General features: G+C 47.3%; 1 long non-coding RNA gene across 1 annotated transcript; it reads right to left on the reverse strand.

The window, feature by feature from the left end:
- Nucleotides 1–644: 644 nt before the first annotated feature.
- LOC140650097 (uncharacterized) lies at nucleotides 645–20,730 on the reverse strand. Its single transcript, XR_012041850.1, has 4 exons — nucleotides 20,625–20,730; nucleotides 5,123–5,212; nucleotides 1,661–1,723; nucleotides 645–1,074 (listed from the first exon to the last, which is right to left on the reverse strand). It is a non-coding gene; the product is annotated as an uncharacterized lncRNA (long non-coding RNA).
- Between the last annotated feature and the right edge of the window lie 227 nt (nucleotides 20,731–20,957).

Genomic DNA, 20,957 nt, shown 5'->3' on the forward strand with positions numbered 1-20,957 from the left:
CAATTATAAATAACTTGTGTTTACTTAACGTGACCCCGTCTGGAAAAGGGAAAGCTGTGAAGCAGAGAGCCCCGATGCTCTCCACGGGGATCTCCTTCCCCGCATAAAGGACAGAGCCACCAGCTAGACAGAGAGCTCAGAGCTGCCTGGCTGCTCGACAGTGACTCGGTGTGAAGAATCAACTGGCCACACAAATATGTCCCTCGATCGCAGCCACAGTCACACCGGGGCAGTGGAAGAAGCCAGGAGAAAACTTTCCTTCTGTAAAAGTGAGTGGCAAGCTGCTGAATCACTCTGGCAGGCAGGAGTCAGCATGTCTAGGGGAAGGGAAAGTCAATGTCTCCTGGAGGGAATATTAATAATGAAAACCAAAGCAAGGACATTCAGGACTCAAAAGGATCTTTACATTTAGTAAAAAAACATTCCAAGAGTGGCTCCATGCACAAATTAATATTTCAGGGACCGTAAAACAATATTCATTTTATATTTATGATACAAAATTATTCATCCGCTAGGGTTTCAAAGTATTTTACAGCTGTGCACTAAGAAAGCATCTCATTTGCTGTGAAATGCAGCCACCTTGTCACGGGAGCGCAGCAGTGGGCAGGACTGTCTAGGGCACAAGGGAAAAAACCACTGCCATCAAGGGAATTTGACAGAGCTCAGCACTGCTGCTCCTCTTTTTTAAGTCTAGGATGGGCCTATGTATTTGTAGGAGCTGGGCTTAGGGAGACAAGACAAGTGGAAAAATTAGGAACAGCAACTACAGTTGAATAGAGAAGTTTTAGACAAGTCCTTGTTGAAATCTGACTGGTCCAATGCAGGTAAATAAAGATGTAATAACTTATGCAAAACAGATTTTATTGTCCCTCCTCCCAGTCAGGTCATAGCAGAAACTAGCAAGATCTGTCAGGAGCAACTTGTGTTTTGTACCCCAGGGCAAAGCCACAGGAGCCACCACCACTGCAGCAAGCAAACCACCGGGGACCCCTCTCCCTGCTGGGGCTCATCCCCTCCTCAAATATTGGAGGGGGAGCATCCATTTCTTCTTCTCTCCATCGCTGGCAGCCTTCCCTGAGCAGAGGAAAAGGGATGCAAAGTTAATTCTTTGTTTACTTGGGGACATGCAGTATTCACCAGCCCATATGTATATCCATGCATTACATAGATTGAATTTATGTGAACAGTTGATTTAATCAGTAACAACGAGTAATACCCTTCAGAAGAAAAAATGCAGAATGCAATACCTCTGCCACCAAATAATCCTGTATGCATAAATATTCTTGAAATATATAATTTGTATCAGAAGCAACAGAAGCTGTGATATAGGATGTGCTTTGTTACAACCTGATATAGATTAAAAGTCAAATAATGCACTCTCAGAGACAGACACAGCCCCGAATCCAGTTTTGCTCTCAAAATAGAAGTATAGTAAATAACATAGGCAGCCAAGACCATCTACAAAACTCCAAGCAATGCCATGTGTTTGTTTTTTCATGTGTTTAGGTATATATATGTACATACGCATATACATACACACACAGTTAAAATATGAATTTATATTTACTCAGGGACAGAGTGTGCTTTTGGTCTCTCTATGAAGATTGAGTATTCCTAAAATAACCATTAGAAATCAAGAGAGAAGGGAAAGGAAAACAACCTTCAATTTTCATTTGAAAAATCTTCTGCTTATTGATAGGGCTTCTCTTTGCTACAAAATTTGCTAGGAAAAAGAGGAAAGAAAATGTTAGCTGCAGCTTACCTAGTGCAAATGCAAGCATAATTTGGTGGAAACATGTATGTTAATGGGCATTGAGGACTGTTGATTCAGAGCACAGCAAAGAGCACAAAACCTCCTCTAGCTCTTTGAAAAAATGACGACAACCAACATGGGCCACTGGAGGGTTTTCAACTGAGATACATAGTATTTTACACAGCTCTTTCTATCTGCATATGGTATCTCAGACAGCACTTGTAGCTTCTTGAGAAAGACCTCAGAGCCCTCTAAGACAGCAAGTCAGGTGCTAGGTGCTAGCCCTTGGCTCTCCAGTCTCTTCAGGGCATGGGTATGTGATTTATGATGACCTGGACAACAAGCAGTTATCCAAAGATCCAGATGAAGTCAAGTGCATGTGACCCATGTGGCGGAATTTTGTACGGAGTGCACCATCATCGTATGTCAACTCATTGGCAGTAATGAGCTGGAACATCAAAACAACGAGCAGGTGGATCAGGCTGCTAAGACTGAAGTGGCTCAGGTGGATCTGGACTGGCAACATAAGGGTGAATTATTTATAGCCCGGTGGGCCCATGACACCTCAGGCCATCAAGGAAGAGATACAACATATAGATGGGCTCGTGATCAAGGGGTGGACTTGACCATGGACGCTATTGCACAGGTTATCCATGAATGTGAAACATGCACTGCAATCAAGCAAGCCAAGCACTTAAAGCCTCTGTGGTATAGAGGACGATGGCTGAAATATAAATATGGGGAGGCCTGGCAGACCGATTATATCACACTCCCACAAACCCGCCAAGGCAAGCGCTGTGTGCTTACCATGGTGGAAGCAACCACCGGATGGCTGGAAACATATCCCATGCCCCATGCCACTGCCTGGAACACTATCCTGGGCCTTGAAAAGCAAGCCCTATGGTGACATGGCACCCCAGAAAGAATTGAGTCCAACAGGACTCATTTCTGAAACAACCTCATAGAGCCCTGGGCCAAAGAGCACGGCATTGAGTGGGTATATCACAACCCCTGTCATGCACCAGCCTCCAGGAAAATTGAACGATATAATAGACTGTTAAAGACTACACTGAGAGCAATGGGTGGTGGGACATTCAAACATTGGGATACACATTTAGCAAAAGCCACCTGGTTAGTCAACACTAGGGGATCTGTCAGTCGAGCTGGCCCTGCCCAATCAAAACTTTTACGTACTGTAGAAGCAGATAAAGTCCCTGTACTGCACTGGGTTACTCCTGCCTCGGGCAAAGGCAAACCCATTCATGGGATTGCTTTTGCTCAAGGACCTGGGTGGACTTGGTGGGTAGTGCAGAAGGATGGGGAAGTCCGCTGTGTACCTCAAGGGGATTTGATTTGAAGTGAGAATAGCCAATGATTTGAACTGTATAATGTTAATTGCTACATAATACTGTATGTCATCACTACTATAGTTGCTACATGCCATATCAATGGCATTACAGTAAGAATCACCCAGATTAATGAAGAATGAACTTTGATGAAACCGAGCAAAGTGCAGCAGTGATGGAACTAGAACTGATAGCTGTCAGCATGCAGTAGTCCAACACCACACACCATCTCTCCTGCCTTGAAGGACTGTTATGACAGATGGAGCCCAAAGTCATGGACTAAATGAACTCAACGGACATTTTAAAGGGATGGCCTATAGACTAAGGGAATGATATCTGTGTGTATACGTCAAAAGACAGGAAAAGTGGTGGTGATTAATTGGAATGTGTGGGACCTGGGCATGACACAGATGGTATAGAATAAAGGTGGATACTGTCCTGGTTCTGGTTGGGATAGGGTTAATTTTCCTCCTAGTAGCTTGTATACTGCTGTGTTTTGGATTTAGCATGAGAATAATGTGATAACACACTGATGTTTTAGTTGTGGCTAAGTAATGCTTATACTAAGTCAAGGACTTTTCAGCTTCCCATGCTCTGCCAGCGAGCAGGTGCACAAGAAGCTGGGAGGGGGCACAGCCAGGACAGCTGAGCCAAACTGGCCAAAGGGCTATTCCATACCATATGACGTCATGCTCAGTATACAAACTGGGGTGAATTGGCTGAGGAGCAGTGATCGCTGCTCAGGGACTGGCTGGGCGTCAGTTGACAGGTGATGAGCTGTTGTATCACTTTTTTTTTCCCTTGGGTTTTGTTCCCCTCTCTGTTTTGTTGTTTTCCTTTTCAATACTATTATTATTGTTGTTGTTATTGTTATTATTATTATTATATTTCAAATATTAAACTGTTCTTATCTCAACCTATGAATTTTCTCACTTTTACTCTTCCGATTCTCTCCCTCACCCCACCGTGTGGGGGGGAGGATGAGCGAGCGGCTGTGTGGTGCTTGGTTGCCAGCTGGGGTTGCACCATGACACACTGTTTTACAAGCCGGGGAAAGGAGGCACCATGGAAGGACTTGCCTTGACAAAACCTCTCAGCCAGGCTCTACTGGTGCTGGGGTCAGTAACCTGCTCTCCCAGACCCCTCCACCTCCAGTCTAAGCACTGCCATGGGATTGCTGCCCCCCTTACGCCTGAAACTGCTCCTGACTTTAAGGCACTGCTTCTATCTTTAAACATATACTCAACACACGCTTTCCAAAAATGTGTCCCCCTACACCTCTGTGTACACCGGAGTATCAGTCATGCGAGCGCTGTGTAAATGCTTGCAGAGTACAGTGGAGTATTTGGTGTAAAAATATTTAAAAGTCCAAAGGTGAGTTAGAAATCTATCAGATGAGCAATTCAGGGGAAGAGGCTACTTCAACAGAGCTTAGCTGGGATCGTGCAAGCAGCAGAGAGGGATTCCAGCTATATCTGAGCTTCCGGCCAGATTATCTATTTAGTGGTATCGTATTGTCCCAGCAAATTTCCATTGGTTACTCATGCCTCAAAACTGAACATATTTCCAGCTTTCTGGGAAAATAGTAACTTTGGTGGGTGACAGTTAACATGTACAGTAAAACTTGTCTAGATGAGAAAAAGGATTGCGAGTGGTCTAGCCCATATTTTAGTCCCAGTCTCAGAACCTCTGGTAAATAACAGGAACAAGCATTTTCCAGCTCAGTGATCTGATGCTCTGTTACCTGGGTGCTTGTATTTGTCATGACACACACATATCCAGGCACTTTCTGTAAGGTGGGTCTTACAATTCAAACATGAAAATCTTTTAAAAGCAACCCACTGCCACTCTATTATAATAATGTTCTCTGCTAGTGAATCTAAGCCAAGGACTCTGGGGACAGTGAACACCTTAATGTTCTCGGAAAGTCATTTAACATCTGTCTCTTTCTATCTAAACCCTGCTGATCACCCCATGGACTTAATTTTCCCAGCCATAAAATGAGCCAACAGTATCTACTTACCTGGTTTGTGGATAGAGATGTCTGCAGTAAAGGACTTGAAGAGTGAGGTAATTAATGAAGAAGACCTTTCTGTCTGCCAGAGTTCACCATCTGTGTGAGGACATAGTATGAAGATGAAGTTGAGCAGCTGAGAGATCCGATAGACTGATTTACACAGACAGCTAAGTTAACCGCAGGCACAAGGCCGCTGTTGAAAGGCACTGCGGGTCAGTGGGACATCCGCTGTGCTGTGTGGGACAAAAGGATGAGTGGATGGGATGCGGGTGGGAACAGCCCCTCTCTGCAGCACCAGCGCTAGGGTTTGGGAGAAGGCTTGATGCAGGGCAGGGCACACAACGGGGAAGCAGACCAGATGTTTGTGTTGAAGGACAAGTCACTCTCCTATCTCAGCACTATTAAAGCTTACACCAACATGAAAAACGTCTCCATCCCAGACTCCCTGGTCAAGTTGCAACACAAGCACCATAATCCAACCGCTAAGCAACTCTCTCTACTCACGGCTGCTCTCAGCTGATGCCTCTTGCAGGACAGGGATGTGTCTCTCCTGTGTCTCGCAGGGTAAGGGCAGGGAGCAGATCTGCGCTGCTCCCCTGACGATCACAGAGCCAATTAAGGACTGCCTCTCAGTGCCACCACTCAGGCAAAAATCAAGAGGCCACACTTCACTCTAAGTATCTAATTGCCTTTTCCTTCCATGGTGCTTAATCATCAGTAAGTACAGGAATAAAACATTAGAAAGGACAGCTCTGACGTATCCAAATAGCTCCCTGCTCTGGTGTCTAGTCAGTACACCAGTCCCTTTGCTGTTCTCTCTCCTTGTTCAAGGTGTCACCCCCTCTTTCAGGGCACAGAACCTCACACACCCTCATCCTCCACTGCCTAGAGCTGCTCCTGAGCCTGGTCCACACAGCCACTGACACAGGCGACAGCCCGCATCATTGCCGGCCTTACTGAAATCTCCCACTCAAGCACACGACGAGTGCAGCTCAGCTAATTCATGCCCCTGCAGAGGCACCCAGTGCCATCCGCTGAGTGTTTATATGCTCTTCAGAGGTGGGAGAAGGCTGTGTAGGATGGGCTGGGGTCACAGGTAGGTTTGGCGTGGGACTGGTCACAGGCAGGGCCAGATGGCACCACAGGACTCATCGCAAACACAGATCCCCGCACAGACTTTCTGGTTATCCAACAAATAATTACCATGTCCCTTCAGGACGCGTATAGCATGTGGCAGCCCAATTACAACACATGGAGCAGGAGAGGACAGTGCCATAAAACATCAGCCAATAATGAAAATTAGCCTGGGGGGAGGCAGGGAGGGAGAGACCTTAACTCTTCCTTTTCTTTTTTCCTTTCCCTATGTTTAATTTCTTTCACTTTCTCTCCCTCAGCTTCTTTTGTGGTTTTTTCAATCATTGCACAATTTTGTCACAGTCAAATATTTTCAGTGTTTTCGGTTCTTGATGCGTGCAGGCTTCTCCTTCTGCCAGGCAGGGACAGAAAAGCTCGAGGGCAGAAACGCTGCCCCTTTCAAGCTGGTCACCCATGAAGGCAGCTCCAGATGACCCACAAGCTCTATGAATGCAGCCCCATCATGGAGCATAACGCTCTTGTAAGGCTGCTTATGGTAATAGAAACTCAGCATTCGCTATGAATAATCACAGATTTTATTTATAGTGACAAAACGAGAGGGTCTTTTATGCAATATTCACTCAGGTTACCCAGGTCAATAGCAGCCTAGTCATAGTGACTCATACTGTGGAATTAAATATTTTAAACATAGCACAGTTATAGTCTGAGCCTGGCTTGCCTTCAGTAACTGCCTTGATCTCATTTTCCTCCTTCCCTCCCCAAAACAGACTAGAAAATTCAAAGTATCCCATGCGATACAGCGCCTGGTTCTCCTTATCCTGTGTCAGACATGAGGCGGCGATCAAAGACACAGGAAGGGGTGCTCACGCTGTCTTTTGGAAGAGTTTTGCCTAGTGATCAATAGGAAACAGGGGCATGTGTGTAGGATGGGGCACCAGAGTCTCTCTGCTGCTGTGCCAGGACGCCATCCTTGCAGGGTCAGATTGTTGCTGCTCTTACAGTAAGGTCACTTGAGGACCCAGGTAGCTGAGTGATTCATGCAAGGTCGTTGAAAAAAACAAGTAGAAATGCTGGGGACGGAGTTTTAAAGCTCTGAGTGCAAGGCCCCACCAGGAAATTGCCTGCAAGTTTTTACAGTTCACACAACTGAAGGGAGAGTGATGCTTGCTGAAGCCTTTTGCCCTCCCTTGACATGCAATGAAGGACTTGTGCCTTTGGTCCAGGCACAGGTCCTGCTGTCCCAGTGTAGCTTCGAAGGAGATGTGCTAAAGCATCCCCCACTGGAGGTACAAGTTGGTACAAGGGCTACCCTAAAGCAAAGACTGGAATAAAAGCGTCAGAGAAACAGCACCATTTGGGCTGGAGGACTTTCCTCACCTGGAACCTGAGAGTTCTGACGTGAAAACCTCAGGCCAGTCATCAGAGAGGATTTGAGCTCTGTACGGTCAAAACCCCTAAAAGCAACTGCAGTGAACCGCAGTGCACTGGTGTGTCCCCAGTCCTGCGAAGACCCACCCAGCCTTGCCCACTAGGTAGGAACAGAGAAGAACCACTGCACAAATCCACCAGAAATGACAGGAAAGAAGGAATGTAATGGGGACACAATTTTTTGTGATTATAAATTACCTTCTCTATAAGCTTTCATGCAAGGATAAACTCCCTTATTTTTTACCTTACGGGGTTAACTTTGGCTCTCACTGAATACATGGACCTAAGCTACAGGCCTGAAACACCTTACAAGTCAGGGCAAATTGGGAACAACCCTGCTGGAGGCCGCGGTGCCAACTGGAAGGCAATTCAGACTCTGGTTGCCTCGCATCGCGTTGGGGTATTGATTGACCCCTACGCTCCAGCACACCCACCGCGCTCTGGCACAACAGGTACCGGGGCAGAAAGCTCAGTGGCCATGTCAGCCCCAGGAGGTGATGTGTGCTCTGTGACTGGTTTTTAAATATGCCATTCAAAAGGCTTCCCGAGACCACACAGCATGCAAGGTGCGACCATTTTTCACACAAACATATTTTCGGGGTGCCTTTTATTTTTCCCCCCAAATAAAACTGGCCAGAAGAGAAGCTACGCTGAGACAAGGACTAAATTGCTCTGATTCAAGTCTTTCCCATTTGGAAGGGGCATTATTGGAACAATGGATATAATAAAGTGATGCTTGTTTACATGACTTTTCCATTAGCAGAGGAGAATTTGTGGGAGGTGTAAACTTTTCCAGACATTCAATTTGAGCTGTTTAATGAAACATTTTAACTAAAGCATCAGGGTATAAAGGGTGATTTACCACAGCTTATTGCTTAGTTAGAGAAGAACATTTTAAGTAAGTGTGAGTAAGAGATCGAGCCTACAGCCTCTTTCTACACATCTCAGTACTCAACAGCACATGCGATCTTCTCTGTGTTATTACCCAGTTACAAAACCCAGACCACAGTCACTATTTCCAGGAGGTCCGTGACAGCCCCACTAAGTCTGCTCGGAGACGGAAAGGCTTCACTCAGCAGTCTCTAGTTACAGGGCTGGGTCCTTCAAGGGCAGCAGTGTCTGTGTTGGTGAAGGCATCATCGCTATGTGTCACGTAGCATCTTTGGCCTGAGCAATGGAACCTCTTTTACTAAAAAAAACAAATGTTCAGCTAAAAACTGAGGTAATCCCTTCCCTTTCCAGCAGAGCCACTTCTCTAGCAGGGAAGCGCAAAAGGACTATCCGTTCACCCTGCAACCAAAATGTTGTTTACCTCTGAAGGAGGAACAACTCCCTCCAGCTGAGCTAATGTGGCCAAAGTGGTGTGAAAAGAAAACTGTGGGATAGGACTTGAACCACTACCTGTCACCCACCATCCAGGGACTCACTAAAGGGATTTATTGTGCTCTCTTCTGTCCAGCCAAACCTGATCGGCCGCTGAGTAAAAAGGCAGCCCTTTGCATTTTTTGGGTGGATGTGATAGCAGAAAACAGCCCTCTCCTACAGCAAGAGCAGTCATCTTACTGGGCATGACTGCTCTCATTGTAGGGAAGGATGCATAAAGCAGGAGGAAGTTGTAGTTCACCATATCGATAAACCTGTTGACAAGCCAGCATGCTCTAGAGGAGCCCAGTGCAAATGGAAATGGAGGTCAGAATTGGTCAGGATGCTCCCCTAATGGCCTCAGTATCAGAAAGCACTGATAGCCGCCGTGCTGCCACGTGGAAGCATCACTTGCTCTAAGTCGGTTATTGATCCTTCATATAGCTGCTTCTTGTGTAATTAAGTCTCTAGAGAGGATAGGGGAGAAAAATGACTTAGGAAATGAAAAGTATCAATAGCTGCAGCTGAGGTGCTGAAGAGTTTTATGGATTCAGGATGCTGGAACAAGCACCACAAGCTTCCCTAGTAGAGAAATGATGTTCTTACACTAAAAACCACCTGGGAATCAGATTATGGTAACTGCCACTTCAAATGGAGTTATAAAAGGGAGGAATTTGTACCCCGGAGTTTAGCCTTTGGACATATCTTTAGAAATAACAAGTTCTGCTGGGGATATACTGGATACAGCAGCCCATGGCTGGCTCTGCTCTCCTGGGAAGGGCGAAGGTGCTCTGCTCTAACACTAAGACATGTTTTGGACCCTCCAAACAGAAGTTCTGGGGCCTCCCTCAATTTCCCACTACTGTAACTCACATTTAATAATGAACTTGCACTGCATCATTGCCAGGCTGAAAAAGTGTGCATTTCTATCCCAAAAACCCCCGCTCTTCCACACCAGTAGGCCAGCAGCACTAATAGCTGCCATTAGCTAATAGCACTTGGAGCATCTTTATGGGTCAGCTGTGAGTTTGTGCATGACATCCATACATGACATAAGGAAAGGAGCTCCCTGTACGTGAAATTTAAAAAAAAAAAAAAAGTGAAAAAGAAAACAACACTGGAGGGAAGCCAAATACCAGAAATAAAAGTGATTAGATGACACCAACGTGGCCAACACAGTTCTCACAATTCTGAAGGACCTGGTGACCTCACGGTTCTTACATTTGGCATTACAAAATAAAGAAACTCTGCCACAGGAAAACATCTTAAGTGCAGTAAGATGGCCTCGGAGTAAATGTATGAATAGCTTGATTTGTCCTGATGGATGGATAGACATTGTCACAGTTCACTTCATCTGATAGGACTAAGACTTATACATGGTACAAATTGATTCAGAAAAGAGAAGACTGCCACATGCTATTACTGTTACATTTCATTGTAATAGCTATGTACTATAAACAGATTTTGGTGCATGGCTGCTCTAAGGGAAAAAGTGAAGAGAAGCCCAGCGTATCCATACAAAGCAAGAATCAAAATCTTGCTCTCCTGAGCACACTCCCCTTGATAGAAGACTTTGAAAGGTGGGAAGAATCAAGTTAAATCCTGTCCTGCTTTCCCTCTTTTATCCTCTCCATCCACCCCCATCATCGCTGCACTTGATGTCCCTAAAGGATTCACTAAAGGCAAGGGAAGGAAGGAACTGAATCTGTGCTGCACGTGGCTTCCTCATGTTGAATCCAAACACTCTTACAGCTGTTAATGCTTCTTCTCCTGCCCTGTTTAGAGGAGAAATTCTGGTTTTGTTTATCCTGCTGTCACGCAAGACAAGCAGGACTTTAGGATTCCTATATACTCCAGCCACTTGTCAGAGTTTCACTGCCTGGGATATAGAATATCTGCATCTCCGAGGAAGGGGAATTTAAATGAGAAGAGGTATCACTGAAGAGTTAATGCAACGCAGTTAACCCTTCTCTTGAATACAACATTGAAAAAAAAAGAAAAGAAAATAGACAGTGGTAACACAGAGGCCCAGGTGACATCCTCCGTTCCCTCACCCACCAGGCAACACAACAAAGGCTGGACAAAACACTCCCCAAGTCCTGCAGCCAGCGACACCGGCTTGCTGCTGGGACATTCTCCGGCCAGATCCGGAGAAGCGCCCAGCCTGGCACGCAGAGCCCTGCCCTGTGTCCGAGGAGAGAAGAGTCTGGCCCTGGCCCTGCCCAGCACTTGCAATGCAAGGTGGTCCTGGAAGCATCACTGCCCGTCCCTTCGCCAGCAGCAGAGCAGCCTCCCATGAGGAATGGGGGGAAAAAAAGACATAGTTGTTTACATGTGATCAGTCACTGAATGTATTTGCTTTTTTTTTTTTTCATGAATGGCTCTTATTTCTTCTTGGGCACTTTCTGCCAACGAGAGCAGAGGAGAAGGGACACAAGATATAATCCGGGTGTCAGCAAAAGTGACCCTTTGCAATCAGAAAAGCCCTAAACATCTTCCTTTTCCTTTTCCTTCCTTTTCTCTTCTAAAGCAAACAATCAAACGCAATCCACCAGGGAGAGTGATTCATCATAAAATCTCTCTGTCTAATCAGCATGCCCAAGAAGATTTTTGTCTTCTTATAATTATTGGAGAACAGAAGTTTTAAGCAGCGCTTCTTCCCAGCGTAAATGAACTGGGCAAGAAATCCCTTGGAGACCCACAGCCCCTTATCTGATGGGCAGCCTCATTCCCTGATCACAAAGCAGAAGTTAAAATTGGTTTCATTACTGTCAAGGGCAACCGGTCTGATACCAGATTATCACACTTCTTCCCACCTCCTTCTCCTCTCCTCATCCCAGCACTTGTGGGCATAGACACGTGCGTGCTCACACACACTTAGCCCAATTTCCTTATCCGTGTGGCATATCGCCAGCAGATTTTGACAGCTATACAGGTAGAGGCTGCGAGCTGGGTATCTTTGTCGAGAAAAATATTTAGCTGTAGCACGGCAAGCTAGAAGGCGAGGGAATCGGAAGGACATAATGAAGAGAGCGGCAGCAAATGAAAAGATGGAGTGGATAAGTAAAGAAGAAAGAGCCTTTAACAAAAATGCACAACAAATAGAGGAATGCGAAAGATTGTTTCTATGGCAATGTAAGTAAGACTGCAAAACTGCTGTCTGCAAGCAAATGTATTTAAAATGAAACATAAGGTAACTGAGGTAACAGAGTCTGTGTCACCAATGGCAAAGCAATTTAGCAGCGTTGAGCCTCCAGCATCCCCCTTCACCACCAGCTGCAACGTGAGAGCACTGCCCCAGATTTTGGTGTTGGGGACTTTCTGCAGGGGGGTGATGTCCCCCCTCAGCGGCCACGGCTGGGGAGCACCGCGCGGGTTGCAGGGCTGTCCCTCCCTGCCGGCGCATGGCCGCCCAACGCAGGAGGCCCCAGGGAGCATCGCAGACGATCCTTGCCGAGAAAAGCCACCCTGCCCCGCTCCCCCCCAGCACCGCCCCGGAGGCCCCCATGGCCCCCAACCACGCAGGGGTACTGGGGGTGTCGACACGGCAGCTTCGGCCAGGCCTGCCGGCCTTCCCTCCTCATCAATTCCATCCACCGCATGGGACGGGGCCAGCCTCCCGTGGGACTTGGGCTCTTCTTGCAACTAACTGGTGGCCTCCCAGTCAACGACAGATGAGAAAGGTTTTGGCAGAAAGGTGTGAATCTGGGGTAGAGACCTGGAAAGGGGTCAGCTGGACCAAGGAGAGGGAAAGAGCTGCCATATCCCCTTTCAGAAGCCTTTTGAAGCACAGACCTTAAGAGGAGGCGGGGGACAGGACGCAGTTTGCCCGCACTGCACATCATGGGAAGGCAGTGATGCTCCCGGTGGGGCTTCTCAGGCCGGCGAGGCACTGAGGTGGCTGTAGGAACAGACAGGAGCGAGGTTGGGGCTTGGCTTGCTCAGGAGGGCCCCGCAGCAGGTCCTGCACACCTCACGTAACCGCATCTGCTCTGTCGATGCCTTCGCCGCAGTGCTGGTCTGCAGAGGCGGGCGAGGGACACAAGCCTCCTCACACATAAACCAGGCTCATGGCTTGGTCCAGCCACGCCGCCTTGAATGCTCCCTTCCTGCACGGTTTTTGACAATCTTAAAAACTGAGCATTTTAGACACACGCTGAGCTGCGTAATGGGGCTCGCTCCTCTGTTTCTCCTGCTGCCCCCTGTTTTGGCCAGACCGCTGCCAGCACCCTGTCTCCGGGGCCAGGGAGCCTTTTTGGAAAGGGGTGACGTGCCGGGGCAGGCAGGGACGGGCACCTGGGTGGGTGCGGGCTGGCAGGCACTCAGCTAGCCCCGATACAGACACGAGCTGCCTCCCCTCTCACGACACCGGTGTCATCAGCTCGCACCAGCGCCCTGCCGAGCCCTCCCTGTAGCCTGCCTTAGGTCAGCGACAAGAGCTTGTTGAGAACTTGAAGCTGTGTGCATATAATATGCCGTAAAGCAAAACATGTGACTTTGTATATGGTAAATTAGAATTAATTTTAGGTCAAATAGACTGAAACAAAAGCTTAAAACAGAGGGGAAATGAACTCAAATACAGCTACCTGGCTGATGAGCCTGTTCCTAATCTGCTGCAAGGAAGGCGAGATTATTAAAAAAGAAATCAGCGTTTCTTCCGCACAACCTTTCTCAGAGACCCTGGCTGCTCTCTTCTGGAGACGTACAAGACTTTTCTTTCCAAACCAGGACTCGAATGAGAAACCGTCTGGGCACCTACCACCATGTGGAGGCAGGTGGCTGGCTGCCAGCAGCCCCAGCTCTCCCAGCCTGGGAGACCAGCCCCTCTTGCTCACCCCCAGCAAGCCGCCTGTGTTACATCAACGTTAGCAGCAACAGGTCAAAGATGACAGGTACACTTGTCTGAATTAAATGTTGCTGAGTGGTTCTCAAGTAAAGGGCTCGCGGCAAAGCGTACAATGTAAATTCAAGTGCAAAGAGATTGCTTCAATATATGTTCTTATCAGTTTTGCTGTTAGATGCCCTTCTTCCAGCTATGTGGCATTTCAGTTCCCTAAACTCTATTATGCCCTATTTATTTCCATTTTCTGAACAGTAAAAGCTGTAACCTAGCACCTCAGGCACTGGGCTGAGGCTTTGGAGAGTTGGGTCTGGCTTGTCACTGCACATGCAGCCATGGCGATGCCTTTATTGAAAAAACAGGGATAATATGTCCATGCTGCAACTAAATCCAGGTTATAAGCCTCATACGAGGGCCCCTTGAGTGCTGAGGGCTTATGCTGCTACATGTATTGCCTTTGAATCAAACTCAGCTCTTTTTTTTCCAACGTAAGACAGCTTGTTTACTCCTGGTGCTCTTATTTGTGCTATGCCACTGCCATGCAGTTGGTGTCAGCTATATTTCTCTTTTGTCAACCTGAGCAAAACAGCAGTGAATGAGGCCCTTTCCCTTTAATTAGCCACCTTTGCTGCCCCAAAAAGCTGTATCTGGATATAGTTTCCACTATATTAACCAAGTGGTACAGAGCCTTCCCGCTGAAGCCTGTCTCTCTAAGATGTTGCATGGACACCGCTTAGTTGTTTAATTCTGCCTGTTCCCTTTCTGCTAGTTACGGGAGCGTGCCCATGTCCAGAAAGGAATTACATATGCGGGAAAGGGAAAGGGAAAGGGAAAGGGAAAGGGAAAGGGAAAGGGAAAGGGAAAGGGAAAGGGAGGGAAGCCATGCTGGTGCCTGAAACACTCACAGGTCGTGATACCTGCTTTTATTTCTCAGTGACCCAGACTTCACTTCACCCGTACTCTTCCCTCCCACCCTAAAAGGCAAAGTTACCCTCAGCCTGTTGCTAGGATGGGCTGAAAGACACCTTTCCTCTTTACAACAAACACCACAAATTCTCCCTTTTCCTATCCCCTTCAAGTTCAGGGTTTGTTTTGGCGGTTGTGGTATTTTTGTAAAAATGGTCCTTGTGGAAGCAGCCTGCCTGACAGCCCTGCTGGCTAAAATCTGCTGTTTATCCACAGAGCGGGAATGGTTTGTGCCGCCGAAGCTTTCTCATTCTGATCACCTACATGCCGCTAGTCTGCTTTGAAGAAGCACCTCTAGGGGTGAAAGCATACTTCTGTCTCTAAGCTAAATTCAATCCCTGATCTCTTTGCAGAGACTAACAACAAGGGAGACATTTGGCATGATTGATGGGAGCCAAATGAATAATTCATGGCAGATCATTTTTTTTGATGAATTTTAGCCTCTTTTTCTGTTTGCAAATTGTCTGCAAGTAACTTATGAACATCCTAAATGTATATGGGATTTGAAATTAACTGCTGGATACTTTCCGCAAATAGCTCCTAGCCTGTAGATTGCTCACGAACCATTCAGCGGAAGCATTTGAAATTTCAAATTCTAGCCACGTCGATTAGCTTTGATTGCTCTTGTGAGCCAGAAGCTCATCTACGATGCTGGTGTAAATGCAAAGGAACTCCACGGACTGCGCTGGGGCATAACTCCAGGTTGACTTTGGTGTTACCAGCCTCAGAATCTGCCCAGAAACCATTTCTGTTCTCTAAGCAGGTAGGTAACATTTTAAATCAGGTGTCCTCAGTGACTGGGAGAGAAGAAAGTAAAACAAAATAATTTTATGTTTACATTTATTTTCCATGAATCATGAAATGTTTTGTTCCAGTAACTCTCCCTGCCAGTAAACACCCATATCTTTAACGTGCCTGGCTATCAGTCAGAAACCTGTCATTTCTTACCTGATGCATTTCCCCTCAGTTACCATGACATTCCCACTTCTAGAAATCCATTAAATGAGTTTGCTAAAGCAAATGCAGGACCAAGCTCACCATCAGGCTGTCTCAGCTCCACACCAGCGTCGCTCCACTGAAGTCAGCTGTGTAAAACTGGCGGGATACAACAGAGGACTGTAACAGGGAGAAGTAACTTTTGTTTTAATATTTTAACTACAGTCTTGTAGTAAAGCAGACCAAGAGAGGGCTTCAGTTGATGGGACACTATTTTTGGGAACCAGAAGAAGGATATCTCATTGAACTGGATAAATCTGGATACATGCCCATTTAGTGAACGCTTAAGTGATACTCGTCTGAGCCTAGTGGTCCTTGTGCCGAATTCCTGCTGGCTTTCTAGGGACCACCATTTCTATTTTACACAAGGCCATAAATGGCCAAGCACTGGTAGAGCCTGTCATGCTATTCCTGTGGAGTACATCCGAACAAATGCCCCAGCAGTGAAAGGCCAAGTCACCAGCCCCCAGACCCGCGGTTGTCAGCTAAGTGGGCAGATAAGAGTCTGTCTTAACTTAAAGCTGAAAATCCGACTGAAAATCCTCTCCAATCAGGTTCTCTGGCTTCAGCAAGACCCCAGCTACTCAAAAGTTAAGACACGCTATTGCAAACATCAAGACACAACCCATCCGAGCTCTGAGTGACAGCTGGATCTTGCTTTTCTCCACACTACTCTGGCTGCAAACAACTCGCAGCACAGTGAGGGGAATGGGGGAACTCCTCACCGATGGGAACTAGCAGCTGATGCTGCTCCTTCTTTACCTTTCCACACCTCTTCCCCTGAAACACCCGATATCAGACCTCTGCTGCCAGCCTCCCAGCGCTTCTTCCATTTGCCACGGCCGTGCTTCGCCAGGCCTGCTGCATCATACTTGTTTTCTCACTCCAGTCCTATTGCATCAGAAACGCCGGGATGGAGGAGGAGGCAGGATGACAAACTCGAGCATCCTTCGCTGCAACGCCAACGGAGGCGGAGGAAGGTGCCGTGCCAGGGTGGAGAGTGGCATTTCCTTGGGGCAGAGCATAAATTTTGTGGCACTCCCAGCCCACCCCACATGTGTGTCAGCCTTTTGCTGAAATACTTGTAAGCCTGTCATTGCTGAAGTCTTTTTGGCAGCCAAGTCTTAAATATAGACTCTAATCACAACTGCACATGTTGTACAATCAGTCTAAAAACTGATTAACTTTTATATAAGCTTATGTTCAAGGGGCAATTCAAGATGCAGGAGCTGGCACCAGCTCAGGGCCTGAATCTGTGTCTCTGCCATGCATACCATAAAAACAGTGTATGGCATACTTAAAAGAGAACCAAATGATATATAATGGGAAATTAAGAGGAAGAACCATGGAACAGCCTTCGTAAATTAGGTGGACCATCAGGCTATATTACATATATATATGTATATATAATCCGATGGAATGAACTGCTGTGAAAATGCTTATTTTACTGAAGAGTCTTCACGTGTTTTATTATTCAGTAGTTTTACTTCATCAACAGGGGGTTTTTCATTTCATTTTGAGAAAAGCGCAGGAGGGAAAAATAAACCATTCCAGCTCATACCGTTTCTGTAGAAGGAAAGGGATGGTGTGGGAGAAGGAGGTATTCGTCGGTGTACGTATCCAAACCCATCACTGAGGCACCCTGTGAGTTCAGTTCAAACACATTATGGTAGATGTCCGTAACGCAGCTAATGTCATTTGGGACAGCAGTTAAACCTCAGGACATAAGCTGTTCTACAGCAAGGTCTACAGCTGAGGTCCAGCAAAAAAATTCCCCTCTGGAATTGAACTCCAGAGAAGTCCACACCTTTGCTTGAAAGCTTCAGCACTTGCCATGCTGGGAGGCACAGAGTTTGACTTGATGGCCCTTTGATCTTTTCTGGTCCTTTAATTGCGCACCATGAGTTTCTGAGCAACTGGACATTATTTGCCATGCAATCCTCCCTACAAAAATAATCCCTTTATTGGTCCGTAGCCCCCACTGGTCGTATTTCATATCCCAAGTCCCCAGTGCTTCTCACTGGCTCCTGGTGCACCAAAAGCGAACTGTAAAGCAGCTAGTGTTTGAACAGCTGCCAGGAAGCGCTCCTACTCGCAGGGCTACTGGCTTGCTTTCCCAGGCAGTGGGTGCTTCATCTTTAAAATCAATCTGATGCATTGGCACAAGCCCAGGGAGTGTTAGTCCATCTGCTGCCTAACTCTCCCGGTTTGTTTGCAGAGGCTTGCCATCAGCTGTTCAAATCCCTCTTTTTTCCCCTCCCAGGAATTTCCTTTTTTTTTTTTTTTTTTTTCCACTAGCCTCCACCAGGATCCCAATAATCCCCACTTTACTTTCTCTCTCTTAATCAGCCTCCAGAAAGCCATGGAAAGAAGCTTAGGAGCACAGTGCAATTAACACTACTTCTCATTTAGCTGGCATGGTGAGCACTGTACAGTGGGGTAGGTGAGGCAGCAGAAGCTCAGGTTTCCGAGACAGTGTTTGGCACAGTCAGTCCCTGAGCCGAACACCATTCCTCTGTAGGGCTAGAGAATAGGATCCTACTTCCCACGCTTTCCTCTCGCCTGTTGCGGTAGTCTGCAAATCACTCCTGGTAAGAGACCAGTAGAAGACCCCACCAGTCACCTGCTGCCTGGTGGAGCTCTCAGCCGGACTCACACTGCTTTGGTACTTGTACCAGAAGTACAACCGCTGCAATGAGCAAGGAGGTTGGGGACTGTGGGGCAGATAATGCTGCTGGTGGCCACAACGTGTTCTGTGGCTGCTAGCTGCCAGTCTGAGGGGACGTGATTGTCACAGCCCAGTGAGTGCCTGGAGTGCCCTGGGGAGAGGCCTTCCGAGCCTCAGCCCTCTGCAAAGGGTGTTAAGCTGAATGAGAGGTTCAGTGCTAAGCCTGCCCCAACAAAGTCTGGAGGGGGATCCCAGCCACCACATTACACTTGGTTGAGCTCAGGTGCCTGGCTAGAGGAACGGGGCTCTGCACCACGCTTCACACTCCATTTCCATCCCTACCCTCCTCACCACCTTCTGAAGGCCTCATCTAGGGAGGAGACCCTGTCCCAGCCAGGTAAGACTGAGGACTGTTCAGGCTCTTGCGTGGAGCCCCGGCTAGCTGCGGGAGCAGGATGTACCTTGTGCACGGCCTGGCTCGCTCCTGCCTGACCTTCCGCAATAGTCCTCTGGGAAGAGCAGCAGCCAGCCCTCCTCCCCTTCTCAGTGCAGAGCAGAGGGGAACCCCAGCACCGACAGGCACCGACTGTATCCCCACAGGGGAGCCACTTGAGGATGGCACCAGTTTCCCCTTAGGGCTTCCCAGGGTCACTGAACACCTCCCCCGGGACGGGAGGAGAGATGGGGTAGGCTTTACCAGCATCCAGTTTCTCTCTCTCCCCCTTCTCGTGGCCATGCTGTACGACACCGTGCTTTGGTCCTGATTTGCAGTGCTCCTGCTGCTCCGGCCCTGAACAAAGACGGCCATTCAGCCCAGACCACGCAGCAGTTTAATGCTACGGATGAACATCTACCATTGTTGCCAGCACTGCAGCCCAGAGAAATTAAATGCAAATTGTCTTTGTTCCCGAGCACAGACCCCCGTTTCTTCAGCCCCAGGAGCCTAACAAACACCCTCTGTGCTCCCCATTTGTTCTCTGCGTATCACCTGCTTGTCAGCTAATACCCGGCTGGGCTGTGGGATTTAGCCTTGGGCGCACCCTGCTCGAGTGCAACAGCATACAGATAATCTTTTAGGGCTGTAGCTACGCATATAACTTGTATAGTGGAATGTGTTTCAAAAAAAACCATCAAAGATCAGTGAGTGGGTCAGCAGGCAACACAGCTAAAACGCAGCAGGTTTCCTGCTCATAAGGGAAAGGCATCACTGCTTCGAAGCCTGGCCATCCACAAGCCCTCCACAGCTGGGGCAACAGCGATACCGTGCCTCCAAACCTTGATGCAAGAAATCCTACTTCTCCTGCCGTTGTCCCTTGTACCCAGGAATAAGAGGATAAAACTGGGCCAATGAAAGTCAGGCTTGAGATCAAAGAAAAATTTCCATTACATTAATCTTTAAAGGTAGGAAATAACTTCCCGAGGATACTGACAAAGCTCCATTGTTTGGAGTGCTTAATCCTATGACACAAGAAAACAAACCGCATGAAAAAACCCCGATTTTTTGACAGTACAGGTGACACACCATGTAATTTAATGAGCTTGGTTTGCCAAGACACTTCTAATGTACCCCATCCTGTGAGGCCCCCGAATACACAAATCCCCGGACCCCCCAGAGCTCCACTGTGATCAACTGGACTTCCTGCACACACAGTCTGAACCCCTGCCTGCTGCAGCTCCGTCTCCTTCTTGTGGCTGGATCACAAATACTACTGAGACAGTTGAGTCTCGTGATAACAAAGATGGGCCCCTCAGCTCACAGTTCAGATACTTGATTAGTTGCTACAGCTCAAGAAGACACTGCTTATCTGCCAAGCTGCAGTGGCAGACTGCGTACACACTTAGCCTATCACAAAAGTGAGATAAAAATGTATTTGCTTAAATCTTTTTCACTGCGGCTTAGACAAATACGCTTTACCTCATGTTTGGTCACACTGCACTCGCCTGACTGAGCCTCCAGCTCATAGCAGGTTGTGCTTTTAGATCCGCAAATCCCAGGTGCAAGCCTAGATGATGATGATGCCTAAGGCCACGATGTTCTATCAACACAGGACACAAGATCTGCACGGAGCTGACAGCAAGACAAGTTTGTATTTTATATCAGGCTTATCACCATGGCATCTGATCAGCTCTATCCACTACCAGCCATCACTTACCTCTGTAAAGCAACAACATTCAGGTCACCAGCTTTGCAATTTGTGAGCAATGAGGCAGACAAATCTCTGATTTAGAATAGATGAACCTCCAACTGGCTGATGCATAAAGTGAGCAGCTTTATTTAAAATAGCCAAATATGGGTTTTCCCCCCACATTTAGAAATCTTCATCATCTGCACATTAGCTCACTAGCTTCCTCAAACACACACAGATATTCGCTCTCCCAACACACTGACGGAAAACTCCATTTCCATGAGTCAGTTCCTGGCAGAGAGCACAGCGAGCTGGATAGTCCTCTGCCTCTGGATAGTCCTCAGTGGTCTGCTATAGAGG

The sequence above is a fragment of the Ciconia boyciana genome, chromosome 3 (assembly GCF_034638445.1).
Source record: "Ciconia boyciana chromosome 3, ASM3463844v1, whole genome shotgun sequence".
NCBI classification, from domain to species: Eukaryota; Metazoa; Chordata; class Aves; order Ciconiiformes; family Ciconiidae; genus Ciconia; species Ciconia boyciana.